Here is a 13,322-nt window from a genome sequence, read left to right as displayed (position 1 = left end):
AATACTGACAAAGCTCTTCTTAGAGCGAAACGTTCTCTCTGTTAAAGATTGATCTGCCAAATGTATCTTTGTCTTCAGCTATAAAGATTGGCTGATGGACTCCATCACAGTTAATCATCATCACCGACACACCGGAGATGAGTTATTGTTGAGTATTTCATCACTCATGCTTGACTTGACAACATACACATTGCTCGTTATTAAGAGAGATGGCGACGTTGTACATTCTGCTTCATATAATTATTTTTTCCCCGTTATTTTGTCCTTTTTAATCTCTCTAATTCGTTTCTTTTCTTATTTACCGTTTCCTTTCTCCGTCTCTTGATGACCCATTTTTACCTTTCTCTATTTCTCAGGTCTGAACCCTTCCTCTCTCTCTCTCTCTCTCTCTCTCTCTCTCTCTCTCTCTCTCTCTCTCTCTCTCTCTCTCTCTCTCTCTCTCTCTCTCTTCATTCCTAGCTGCTACAGACCAGCCACTCCGTCACTCCAGACACTGCACCATACGGTCCTGTCTTCACTGTCTGCCTCCTAGACTTCACGCTTTCAAACAGGCAGGAGTCAATTAAAACTTTCAGCTGGTGCCCGCAGATGAAGGAGACTTTTAAAGCATCCAAACAAAAAAAAATCTCATTAGGGAATTCCATACTGTCTCTGCCTATAATTAATAATGTTTGCATGAGAGAGAGAGAGAGAGAGAGAGAGAGAGAGAGAGAGAGAGAGAGAGAGAGAGAGAGAGAGAGAGAGAGAGAGAGAGAGAGAGAGGGAGGGAGGGGTAATACAGCTTTTGTTTAACAGTAATGTCATAAAGTTATGCAGAGAAGAAAAGGATTATTATTCTTTGTGCCCGGAATAAGAAGAGTATCAAACGGTAATTTTCATCTAAAAAAGCAATGTAGAATGAATATTGGGAAATATTTCATCACAGATAGACGTCTGGAAGGAAATCAGAGAAGAAACATTGCTGGCCAACTTAAGTGAAAATTTCTGAAAACTTGTACAATAATTTTTCCAGAAACAATACAAGTCATTACGAGCAGAAGTTTAATTCATGTAAAGACAAATGCATAATTCCTTAAAGGTAACTACAAATGGAAAATTACAAATAGGTAATTACACTGATAAGAATAAATATACACCTCAGTACCGAGGCAACGTGGAGTTGATTCCAGTGCCAAGAAGGACGTGTGAAATTCTACTAATACCTACTTGTTGTCCCTGTGACTTACCAGTAAATAGACATCTGAAAAGGAACCGCAAGAGAAATAATCCACATTGATTGATTCTACCAGGTTATGCTGGGTTACTAATCAGAATAAATTCAGTCTTCTTTAAGCACTTACCCAACATGAAAGAAAAAAGCCCATTCACAACCCCTCCTCCCTTCTTTCCTCCCTCTCTGCATTGTTCCCCATCTCTTTCCAGCTCTCCCTTCACAATCTCACTCTTTCTCCCTTCCTCTTTTATTCTCGCTTTAACCATTCTCTCATTTCTTCCTTGCCCTATCTCTCATCCCAATTCGTCCATCTCTCCATTTCTCCTCTCCTTTTATCCTTTCCCTCCATCCTATGCTCTCTCCTGCCTTATTCTCTTCCTCTTCTCCTTCCTTGTTGTTCCATCGACACATGAATGCGGAAAGATAAAAGGTGTTCCCACCACAGGTAAACTGGAGTTCTTTCATAGTGTTTACGTGCGCCACAAACTCGGGCTAAATGGTGTGTCCGTGTTGATCCAATGTTTTTAGCTTTCCAACTGTAAACTGCTGCTGACTTTATGCACTCCATAGTTTTTTCTTGCTTATTTTTCTCTCATGTGGGAGGATATCTGTGGCTTTTATTTATCTCTGGTTATTGTAGTTTTAGTTCTCTTTCTGTTCCTCCTTTTGTAGCACAGAATTTTAGATACTTCATATCATTCTCTCTTTCCCTACTCTAGTTTCTGTTTCTCGTCTCCCTCCCCCTCCCTCTCTATTTGTCGTCTCCCACCTCTCTCTTTCTCCCATCTCCTCTCACTATGCTGTATTGATTTGTGACTGCACCAGTCCTGTCTGTCTGTATGTCAGTCTGTGCCTGTCTGTCTTATGTTATCGAAAAAACTTTGGTCATCCATATCGAAAAATTCAACTTCATGAAAATCAACAGCGTGTGTGTGTGTGCGTGTGTGTGTGTGTGTGTGTGCGCGTGTGTGCGTGTGTGTGTGTGTGTGTGCGCGTGTGTGCGTGTGTGTGTGTGTGTGTGTTTTTTCAGAGTTTACATAGTAACAGTAGCGATTTTGATACTTATAGCTATGAGATATTATTCATTACTCTCTCTCATCCTCATTCTTTACTGTTACTCTCTGTCCATTGTCTCTCAGGTACTCACCTGATCCTCTACACTTATTCTTACCAGTTCTTCCTTAGTTTCTGGTGTGGTAACGTGCCATATGTTTTCTAACGGGTAATCCTTCCCCTTTCTTTCCTGGAGATTTTTTTCTGTACACAAACTCTTAGCTCATTTGTCGTATCGTTTTTTTTTTCTTTGGCATTTGTCCCATGTGGAGGGATTAGTTGAATACATTCATTCAGTAACTCATTTCTTGATACTTCATATCTTGCCTTCATTATCTCTCGCACTGCATTACTCTCCAGGCCCTTTTCTCACTACGCTTCCACAAGATTTCTCATGTCTGTATAGTCCACACCTCTGTAGTCTGGTTTATTGTTTTTTTCTTCTTCCGTTTCTCTCTCTCTCCAACTCTGTATCTACCAGCTACTCGGAACCTAGTACCACGTGACTGATAGTACCCAGCAGCTCCAATGGTAGATTTCACCTTTGTACAATTCAAGCCTAGAACCAAGTCAAGTCTTGCCAGTTTATCCATCCCTCTCATTTTTGTTGCATTATTTACACGATGATTCAGACAATTATTGCCTGCATTCTCTTCCTTCTCAATATTTCTAGCCTCTGTCGTGGTACACCAGGCACATGAATAAATTCCCCAGGCGTTAAGTCCTCCTAGTATCAGCAGTGTAGCATTGGTTTTTCTTTTTCAGCTGTTGTGTTTAATGTGTATTGCTACCCTGTTATCAGAATGCTCGACCCTTGACCACCTTTCGTTTGATCGGAGGCAAAATTACTTGTTTCTCTTCAGACAAACATTGTATATGTTTTGCATTCCAGTTGTTTGTTATTTATGCCATTTCCCTTCCTTTTATATATATATATATATATTCTTACAATGTGATATTACGCAGGTTATAATGTTGTGAACTTCATGTTCATAATAGCTAATAAGTCATAATTTTCGTCTCGTACCGTTTCTTTCATAATTCAACTTTTATCGTTGACTCCATTTGAAGTAGAGTGCCACATTCAGATTCTTCTGTCACTGTAGGACATACTGCTATCGTGTTTCATTTCGTGGAGTAATGAGCAAGGACTCTCCCGAGAAATTTTAGGGGTTCACTTGCGAGAGGCCTTATGGAATGTTGCTTGGCGAGGAGTGAAGGAGGAAGAGGGAGGGTGGTGAAGGTCATGTATCGAGATGTATTGTAGTTCACGAGATGGAAGGTAAGACGTGGAATGAGAATGCGAGAATAAGGATGGTTCCATCACGAGGTGTGAGGGTTACGGAGAGTGGGGATGATGATGATGGATCGTGCTAGGGAAGGATAGAGAGAAACTGTTAGAGAGAGAGAGAGAGGCGGGATTGCTTGGTGCTGAAATATAAATGAAAGAAAGGGAATGTATCGGGCCCAGCACGGAAAGGAAGTTTGTCAGGGCAATGAACTGGAGACTTAGCTTGGTAGATAGTGACAGCTGAGAGGAAGAGTCGGGAAGAATAGAAAAGAGAGAGGAATTGTGGTAGTATATAGGGATGGATAAGTGTATTAGTGTCAGGAAGTGCGTAGGAGGGTAGCAATCAGGGAAGTGGTAAGAGATGGATTAAAATTTAAGGTTCTCATTAAGTTTCCTGCGACTTCTTCCACATTCCTCATCCCCCTCATCAATGTTTGATTACTTTCATTGTTGTAACTCTGATTAATTGGTGCTCTGCGTTGATTTTAAATAAACAAGAAATTAATTTCTCTTATTTTTCTGTCGCTGTTCTCCTTCCTCTTCATTTTCTCTTCATTCGGATCCTATGATATAGGCCGCGTCGAAGTTGCAAGATCTCCTCAAATTGGATTTTCTTTTCAAAACTAAGCTTCTTGTTTCGTCTTTACAAAGAGAATTCGCAATGCCTGTGTGTGTGTGTGTGTGTGTGTGTGTGTGTGTGTGTGTGTGTGTGTGTGTGTGTGTGTGTGTGTGTGTGTGTGTGTGTGTGTGTGTGTGTGTGTGTTTGTGTGTGTGTGTGTGTGTGTGTGTGTGTGTGTGTGTGTGTGTGTGTGTGTGTGTGTGTGTGTGTGTGTGTGTATTGTTGTTCTATCTTCAAATTACTTAGCTTATCCTCGAAAATGACACTAAAGGTGTTAGTTCGCAGAGCGGCTCCAGACAAGATGCTATCACCAGAGGCTTTGATTGAGACCACACTGAGTACTTCCTAGTTAAGATAATTTTCCATTTTTAAGGATTAAGGATGAGTCCCATGGCCTGTCCCTACGTCCTCACCTGATTCGCAAGAAGAGACTTTTTAGTGCCTGCCACTGTATTGTCATCCAGAAACCAGATGTTGAGTTCACGGATCAATCTGCAATGATTTCCCTGACATTCAGAAGAGAAATGGGGCAAGAGGAACCCCTTGCTGAATACTCTATGAGGAAGTGACTTCGTGCTCCCGAACAGAAAGGTGGAATCCCTTCTCTTTCCAGTTGAGATGAAGAGAATAACACCAGGAAGGTGTGTTTCACAGGCTGTTATTACCACATCACTCTTCAATGAACTGAAGGTAGACTTTAAATCGAATTTTACTATAGGTAGGTTACTGATATATAATCAAACTGCGTGTACCACTTCTTCGCTTCCTTGCCGGACCCAAAAGCCAAGTTGAGTTTGCTGAAGCATAATGGCCGTCTCTGTATGGATTCTTCAGAGAGCACTTTATCAACAGAGGCTAAAAGTGTTACCTATTGTAATAGGCTTAATTCCTCCATCTTATTTTCTCAAGGCAAAAGGGATGCACAAAAAAAAGCTAATTTCGTAAGAACTCGGACAAGTCAAGGAGTTGTTGACGAACTTCGAGGTATCGGATAGAAGGATCTTTGCAATTTCCTTGAAAACTGGATGAACCATTTCTTTTATGTGTTGGAGTCTTCCTGTATAACCCCCAGCAAAGCCTAGGAGAGTGAGTGAGAGAGAGAGAGAGAGAGAGAGAGAGAGAGAGAGAGAGAGAGAGAGAGAGAGAGAGAGAGAGAGAGAGAGAGACAGACAGACAGACAGACAGACAGAGACAGAGACAGACAGACAGACAGAAAGACAGACAGAAAGACAGACAGAAAAGCAAGGTACATACAGAGGCATACAATATAAAACATATAATATTCTTGAGACATATTAAACATGAAAAAAAGGAAAAAGAGGTTAAAGGTGAAACTGGAAACATTCAGGTGAAAGATTTGTGGAAAAATATTGGTCCTTTGGGAGCTTAAACTGAGCGTCAATTCCACCCACAACCAGAGAACATTTCATAATTTTTTTTTTTTAAATGGCCAAGTTTACATGACACGAAAACGTAAAAACCACGGAAACGAACACAGAGAAATGTTAAAAGCGATTAGCAACATAATAAGTCTACCAGTCATTGTAACCTACAGTTCTGTGCTATCAATTCATTATTAAAATACTCACATGAAAGAACTAAGTCAGTAGGGCCCCATACAGTACCTGGGAAATGATAGGTAGTAAGATTTTTGGTCATCACTGAAGCACTTCGAAAATCATGGAATAAGACATGACTAGCGTAGCCTAAAAGCTTCATGACAGAACTATATTAGCGTCGCCAAAAGCTTCACGACAAAACTCTATTGGCGTCATCAAAAACTTCCTCATAATAATAATGATAATTAGCATTGGGATGATGAAAGAAATTCACAAGAACTGGGTCTCAGATTGCACTGAAATTATTACAGATGTAAGCGCTGTAATATTCAGTGTTGTTAAGCCTCTGTGTACAAAGAGAAGAAAAGTATTTTCTGAACTCTCGCGTCAGCCACCCAGCACCTTGAACACCATCTAACGTGTATTTGTAATGCTTTTGTGGTTATCCAAACCTATTTTAATTAATATACGAGAAATGTGAAACTACTGTATATATGCGCCAGGAATTCGCAAGAACAGGCGAAATATTCACAAACACTGATCTCTGGCTGAAGGAGACACGAACCTTGGAACTAGGTACGTAGTGCTTTACCAACCTAGGTTCGAGTCTCCTTCAGCCAGAGATCAGTGTTTGTGAATATTTCGCCTGTTCTTGCGAATTTCTAGCATTGTTAAAATCTTTAGTAAGGCTGATGCATGCAGGGGATGAGATGAAAAGCTGTAAGCCTCGTGCTTGAAAGCTGGCTGCCTTGGATCAACGTCTAGCTCACGCTAGACGCCAAGGTAGTGGACCAGTGTAGCTAGGTTGGTAAAGCTCTGCGTACCTTGTTCCAAGGTTCGAGTCTCCTTCAGCCAGAGATCAGCGTTTATATATATATATATATATATATATATATATATATATATATATATATATATATATATATATATATATATATTTATTTATTTATTTATTTTGCATAACTATTTTTAGAACGTTTTCTTTTGACCTGTTACCTGTGGGTTAAACCTTTGAATTACTACGTTTTTGACATCAATACCATGCCTAACCCTTCTAGGGTAGGGTAGGTGTCATTCCCATTTGCCCCCTTGGGGCGGGGATGGCAGACCAGAGAGGCCTAGCTTGTGGCTAGGCCTGGGGAAAGTTGGTCCCAAAGATGAGGAGGTACTTGTGCCTCCTCCCATGGGAGACTTAGGTCTCAGACACTCCCTAAAGAGGGAGCCAAGGCCGGGCCACCACTTGGAAAAGGCCCGGGCCGGGAGAATACCGGCTAATCTTTAATAATAATAATAATAATACGTTTTTGAACATTTCTGAACCTTATTTTGAGCTTCAGCTTTGAAAAACTAAACAGTTACTGCAAATCTTACAATTATTCTCATAACTTTGAACAAGTAAATATTCCTCCATGGAGTATAATAACAAGTAATATATTTAGTAGATATATTATTCCCACTGACAACACTTACTTTACTGAAGAAATAAAATACTCTTTGGCGCGGATTTAATTTTGATTAGCAGTGTGTGGATTATTTAACAAATAATGGAAATTAAGAATTTATGAAACGAGAGTTTGTGAATTGAGAATTTATGAAATGAGTATCAGTGTAGTAAGAATTTATGGGTTACGAATATGTGAATTAATCGAGAATTTTTTTTATTAATCGAGAAATTGTTAATCGAAAATTTCTTAGTACAGAATTTGTAAATTAATGGAGAATTTGTGAATCAGGATTGCTAAATTTATAAATATGCGAATTAAAGCAATTGATGAATTAATGGAGCATTTGAAAATTAATTGATAATTTTGTAAATTAATCGATAATCTGTAAATTTACAAAATTTGTAAATTAATGGAAAATGTAAATTACCGAGGAATGTAAATTAACGGAGAATTTGTAAATTGATGGAGAATTTGTAAATTATCGGAGAATGTAAATTATCAGAGAATTTGTAAAATAACGTAGAATTCTGTAAAATTATGGAGAATTTTACATGTATGTTTAGTGAAAGATTAGACCCGTCGTTGGGAACACCAGCAGCTACAACCAGGTATTCAATACGGATTTGCAAACCTACACATTTTGAATACAAATATATTTTTCAGTGTTAACTTTCCAATTTACACAGTAGATCTGAATATTTTTTTTCGTGTTTGCTGATGGATTTGTTTGGCTGGTTAATTGGGTTTCAAGCCTATTGACTAAACAAAGTGTCATTAAGGCAGCATGCAACCTGTTCACTACCAGTCAGGGATACTGTAATCGCTAAAATAGGGATTAAAGTGAACTCTCACCGCATATGCACTGAGGGAATCAAGGCACCAGGTATAATGTCCTTGAATTTAACTGTTTTGCCGGGCTCTTTAGTTGAAAAAAATCATTGCAAATATCAAAACTTTCGTTGGTTTACTGTACCACTTTCATCTTTCATTATTCTTTCTTTTCGTTATTATTATTACATTTTCGTAAGTGATATGTTTTATTCTTGTACGTGTGTGTGTCGCTATTTTGCTGGGAGATTCACTACATGGTCCATTATAGTCACTCCAGGAAAAAAAATCATTACCGGAACTTTCATTTCAATGCTGAATGCTAGTTCACTTCCATTCACCCTCGCACCAGGATTATCATTATCGTGTCAAGAGACCATCATCATCTGAGAATTATGTCAAAAGCAAATATATACGGCCATCGCTGGCCCCAGAAAGTTAAGAGGCACCAAAGTTCCCCCGTCTTTTAATAACATGTTCATCTCTAAACAAATTGTAACGCCACCGTCAAACCCCTAGACCACTCTTATGATTGGGGTTATTGCATCCCTTAGATAGGTAGCATGGCACCATGGAAAAAAGAACAAAGTAAACTAGCTAAAGGGACCGCCATTGCTTTCATACCATCTTACCATCTTTTTCCACTATAATCTACATTGTCCATAATTATTATCGCATTTGCTTTGTTTCGTAAGGTGAAATCTATAATCTTTCCTTAATTCATGGTATAGACATCTTACGAAACAAAGCAAATGCGACACTCATTATGGACAAGGTAGATTATAGTGAAAAAATTAGCATATTATTACAACACAGGGGTACTTACGTGCCCCCTAAAACTGCAAGTTGCAACTACGAGCTGCGGGCATGTCCTCTCATGTTTAAATAAATGTTAGTTGATTCATCTGAGAAGACAAGAGATTCGGTGAAGGGATGACGTAGGTTGTTGAAGTACACGTTTCATAGTGAACACATTCCCTGGTGGTAATCTGACAATGAGTGTGTGGCTTACAGTCTCTATTCCGGTATGGACTTCACTGAGAGACCGACCATGATATAGTTAACTACAGAACGCACCGAATGGCTGCCGGTGTTATACATAGTTAAACTCACCAATATCCAGCGAAACCAAAACAGTTTATCAAGTGACCAGTGCCACATAGTTGAAATGTTTAGTGGATAACCTACAGAGCAATATTTCTATCACCACATTAATGGCCACGTTGTAATGGGTGATACTAAAAAATATTGTTTAACATATGTCTCACGGATTTGGTCAGTGACTGACAACAGTAAAACGAGACAGTCGTAATTGCTGCCCGTTGTTCAGCTCTTTATCTTCAATGGAAATGCATTACCTTTCTCACAGTGGAGTAGAGCTGGTGAATGTAAGAGACGATGTTTGCTTTTCAATGCACTTGTAAAGCAAACTTGGGTTCACATTTTCCGGCCATACATTATTTTCTTTATCCCACCATCCATCTCCCACTAAGAAGGGAAATATTCATCATTCATTCAAAATTTGTCTTGCCAGAAGTGTGCATACATCACAATGTGAACTGTATACTTCCTGCCCCTCTTTCAGAGTTCATGCAGGCTCTGTACCTCCCACCTCCAGGACTTGAGTCCGGCAAACCAGTTTCCATGCATCCATTCTTGTTATCTTGCACATATTTCAACAGCACGTCAAATCCTAATAATATATTTCCACATTCACACACGCTTGATGGATGCCCAAGCCACTACCATTTAATACCGTCACACGCTCCCTTCAATCCTTCCTGGAACAATCCCTACGTTCATTCTTTGTTTCAACTAATTTTTGTTCACCTCGGTCATCCTATCCTGCTTTATCCTTTCTACATGACCAAACACACCTAGAACACTTCTCCACTCTGTTCTAATTTCTACTTTCCAAATTCTCTTCTTTATATTCACGCTACATATATTAATTTATTAAGGTGAAACACTAAATTCCTGTCGGTTATTCAGCGCAAGAAGTGGTAGAGGCTCGACCCTCCCTTCGCTTAGCCTGAGCCGAGTCTGTCTCTGCATCCAAAACAATATCCAGGAATTTTAGGACGAATTCGTCTTGATTTTCATCTCTGATAACTTTGACAGTGTTTGCAGCTAGAGATTAAAGATGACTATCAGAAAGTGGGACCTACATCCTGGGAGCGAAGTGGTTTACTTTGTAGGTCAACTGTTTACTGATTGCTTGCAGCAATGGTCTCAGCCTGGCCATTTACAGGTGAAAATGTATCAACTGGGAAAATTTCCGCTGAGCCTTGACAGAAAACTTTCAGAAGTAGCCTGCTCATCTTGATGTCAGTTTGCCTCTCTCTCTCTCTCTCTCTCCCCCTCTCTCTCTAGTATGCCAACTGAGATTTTATCTGCACAACCTCTCTGGGTGTATTAGAACGGTCCAATCACGGAAGATGGACGCTCACGCCTGCATTATTTCCCCCCTCCATTTAATACCTTAAGAAATATTTATGGCGCTTCAAGCTGAAACATATTACAGAGTGTTATATCGTGACCTCTGGGACGATCTCGGTCGGTCGGTCGGTCGGTCGGTCGGTCGGTCGGTCGGTCGGTCGGTCTCTCTCTCTCTCTCTCTAACATTCAGGAATTTTTACACCATCGGGCGAAGATTTTCTTCCTTTATTTACAAGTTAAGAGCTGTTACCTATTTCAGCACATTTAAAAGCCTTCCCTATTAATGTCTTTATTAAATATTTATTATTACATGTCTCATAACTAGGGAACAGTGAAGTTGAAGCCAACTGTGGGCCAAAGATTTTATTTATCGAATCAGCTCTATTTCGATAACGTTTGCATTCTGCGTGAAAATGTTTCAGACTTGATTCACTCGAGGACTGATGGATAGGCAATAAAGTGATATTCCTGGGAAGGGTACAACCAGAGTGTAGTTGCAGTATGCTGCCCGTCTTGTGGCACAGAAACCGACGTCTCACTGTCCGCTATGTAGAACCAAGTCTGAAACTTAGATAACATACATACCAGTATGGCCACTTAGTCTCTCCAGTGTTGAAGGCTTTGCTGAAATGACAAGACCCATCAAGGCCAGGTCCAGATCGCCTGTACAGGAGTCGTGAAAGACGGAGGACAAACAACCGAATCAAGTGGTGAACACTCAAGGTAAGAGAGCAACTGTACCTCGCACAGAGTTTTGCCTCTGTTGTAGTGGAGGTACGAGATACGTCTTAGTTCTGGTAATTTCTTAGCTGCTGAGATCTATCACGTGGATCTTTATAGACATATGTCATCCCTAAAACATCTACTCAATAGCTGAGCTCTTACACTCTTCCATTCATTCCTACCACAGATCCAGAATTAACTTCATGCTGTCTCGAGACGAGCATTTATCTTTTCTCAGAATAAAATGCAACGTGTCATCGCTTTTCCCAGGATGATACAGTTGGAAGCTGGTGATTAATGTACCTGAAAGCAGCTGGTATTTTCTCTCACGCATAAGTAAATGAATTTTCTCTCACGCATAAGTAAATGTATTTCCTCTTACACGTAAGTAAATGTTAGAAAACAATCACCTGCAAAAGCATGGAATTCTGGGAAGAGGTAAAGTAGGTCATTAAAGTAGACACACTATAACAATGGACCAGCCCTCGTCCTTATGAATTGTACAACGCAACTGTCGACACAGAAGGAACGCATTTTAAGCCAATTGAAATCCCGCGATTAGTTCGTGTCGCCGCTCTTGCAGTGGTGTTTTGTTCGTCAGGAAAGAGGACATGTGTTTCCTCACATAGTGTTTCTCGGTTGACCACCTGTAATGTGGTGAACCATCCTCTGGCCTATCTGAGCCAGGTTTAACAACCCATTTGAAAAAAAAAACGATTCAAGAACTTGAAATCGTTGGAATCAGATCAATTACTGAAGAATACCTTTTCTGATCGGCTTCAAACTTATACCACTGGCGGGTAATATTGAAACACAGCTTGTCACTCATTCTGAACTGTGTAAATTTCAATTTGCCAATTATATAAAGTCAACTGTTTCAAAAGTCATAACTAGAGAATGCCTCTTCTGGTCGTCTTAATTTGGAAGTATTTTTGCATTAATTTTGGGATGCGAGTGTTTGAAAATTATTTGTCGATTTTAACCAAATGGACTGAATAGAATTTTAAATACATTGTAAATGAGAGAATACTGCAACAAAAATAAACATCCCAAGTTTTATGACGTTTACAAGTTTAACAAGAGAGATTTTCCAATTCTTTCACAACATTTTCGTTTGTTTTCTCAAACATTTTTGCTAATTGTTCGAGAACGTCTTATGTGATCGGCTTGAAATTTTCCACGATTGTGTAATGTATCCTCGGCAAGATTATTAGGTGTGTTTCCATGCACGGGTGCCCGGTGCACTGGTGCCCGGTGCCCTGGTGCCCGGTGCACTGGCACCCGGTGCACTGGTGCCCGATGCCCTGGTGCACTGGCACCCGGTGCCCTGGTGCCCGGTGCCCTGGTGCCCGGTACACTGGTGCCCGGTACACTGGTGCCCGGTGCACTGGTACCCAGTGCACTGGTACCCGGTGCACTGGTGCCCGGTGCACTGGTGCCTGGTGCACTGGTACCCTGTTTTAGCTCTGTTTCGTCACTATTGTTTGGTATATCGGCACTATGGTATCCCAGAAGCTCAAAACACATTACTAGTAGTGTCTAGTTTAACACGATGAATATACTTCCACTCATTTTCTCGATCATATTTGTCTTCCTTTTAACACCTTGCATGCCTTCAGGGACTATAAAACTGCTTCTCATGCTTCCAAACATTCCTTGCCCACAAACACTTTTCAATATTCCTCGCCTACAAACGCTACTTGATGTTCCTTTTCTAAAACATTCCTTGGCGTTCACTCACAATGTAAAGACGACAAAGAAGCACGACGTCTCTGCGTGCACTGTCTACTTGTCATTCTCCTTTGAACACTTGTCATTGAAGATCGTAAAATCTCGAACTGTACACTGAGTTATTCACGTTAATAATCTGGAGGGAAGGGAGGGAGCGAAGGAGAGTTGGAAGGAGGGGAGGGTGAGACAAATCGAAGGCATGTAGGAAGGTGGGAGGAAGGGAAGGCATGAAGGAAGGCGGGAGGAAGGGAAGGCATGAAGGAAGGTGGGAGGAAGGGAAGGCATGAAGGAAGGTGGGAGGAAGGGAAGGCATGAAGGAGGGTGGGGGGAGTTAGGAGGATGACTAGAAGGACAGAAATGAAGAATGGTACCCAGATACAAAGCTATGTTATGACCCAGCTTTTATTACACTAAGATGTAT

The 13,322-nt window shown here is 40.4% G+C and overlaps 1 protein-coding gene across 1 annotated transcript in view; it reads left to right on the top strand.

Annotated features, from left to right (window-relative positions):
* The window catches only part of LOC128695972 (zwei Ig domain protein zig-8-like), a 586,753-nt gene that overhangs the window by 155,965 nt on the left and 417,466 nt on the right, over positions 1-13,322 (top strand). The gene's annotated exons all lie outside the window — the stretch shown is intronic.

The sequence above is a fragment of the Cherax quadricarinatus genome, chromosome 41 (genome assembly GCF_038502225.1).
Source record: "Cherax quadricarinatus isolate ZL_2023a chromosome 41, ASM3850222v1, whole genome shotgun sequence".
Lineage (NCBI taxonomy): Eukaryota > Metazoa > Arthropoda > Malacostraca > Decapoda > Parastacidae > Cherax > Cherax quadricarinatus.
Note: the sequence above shows the minus strand (reverse complement) of the source record. Positions and strands in the feature narration are given on the sequence as shown.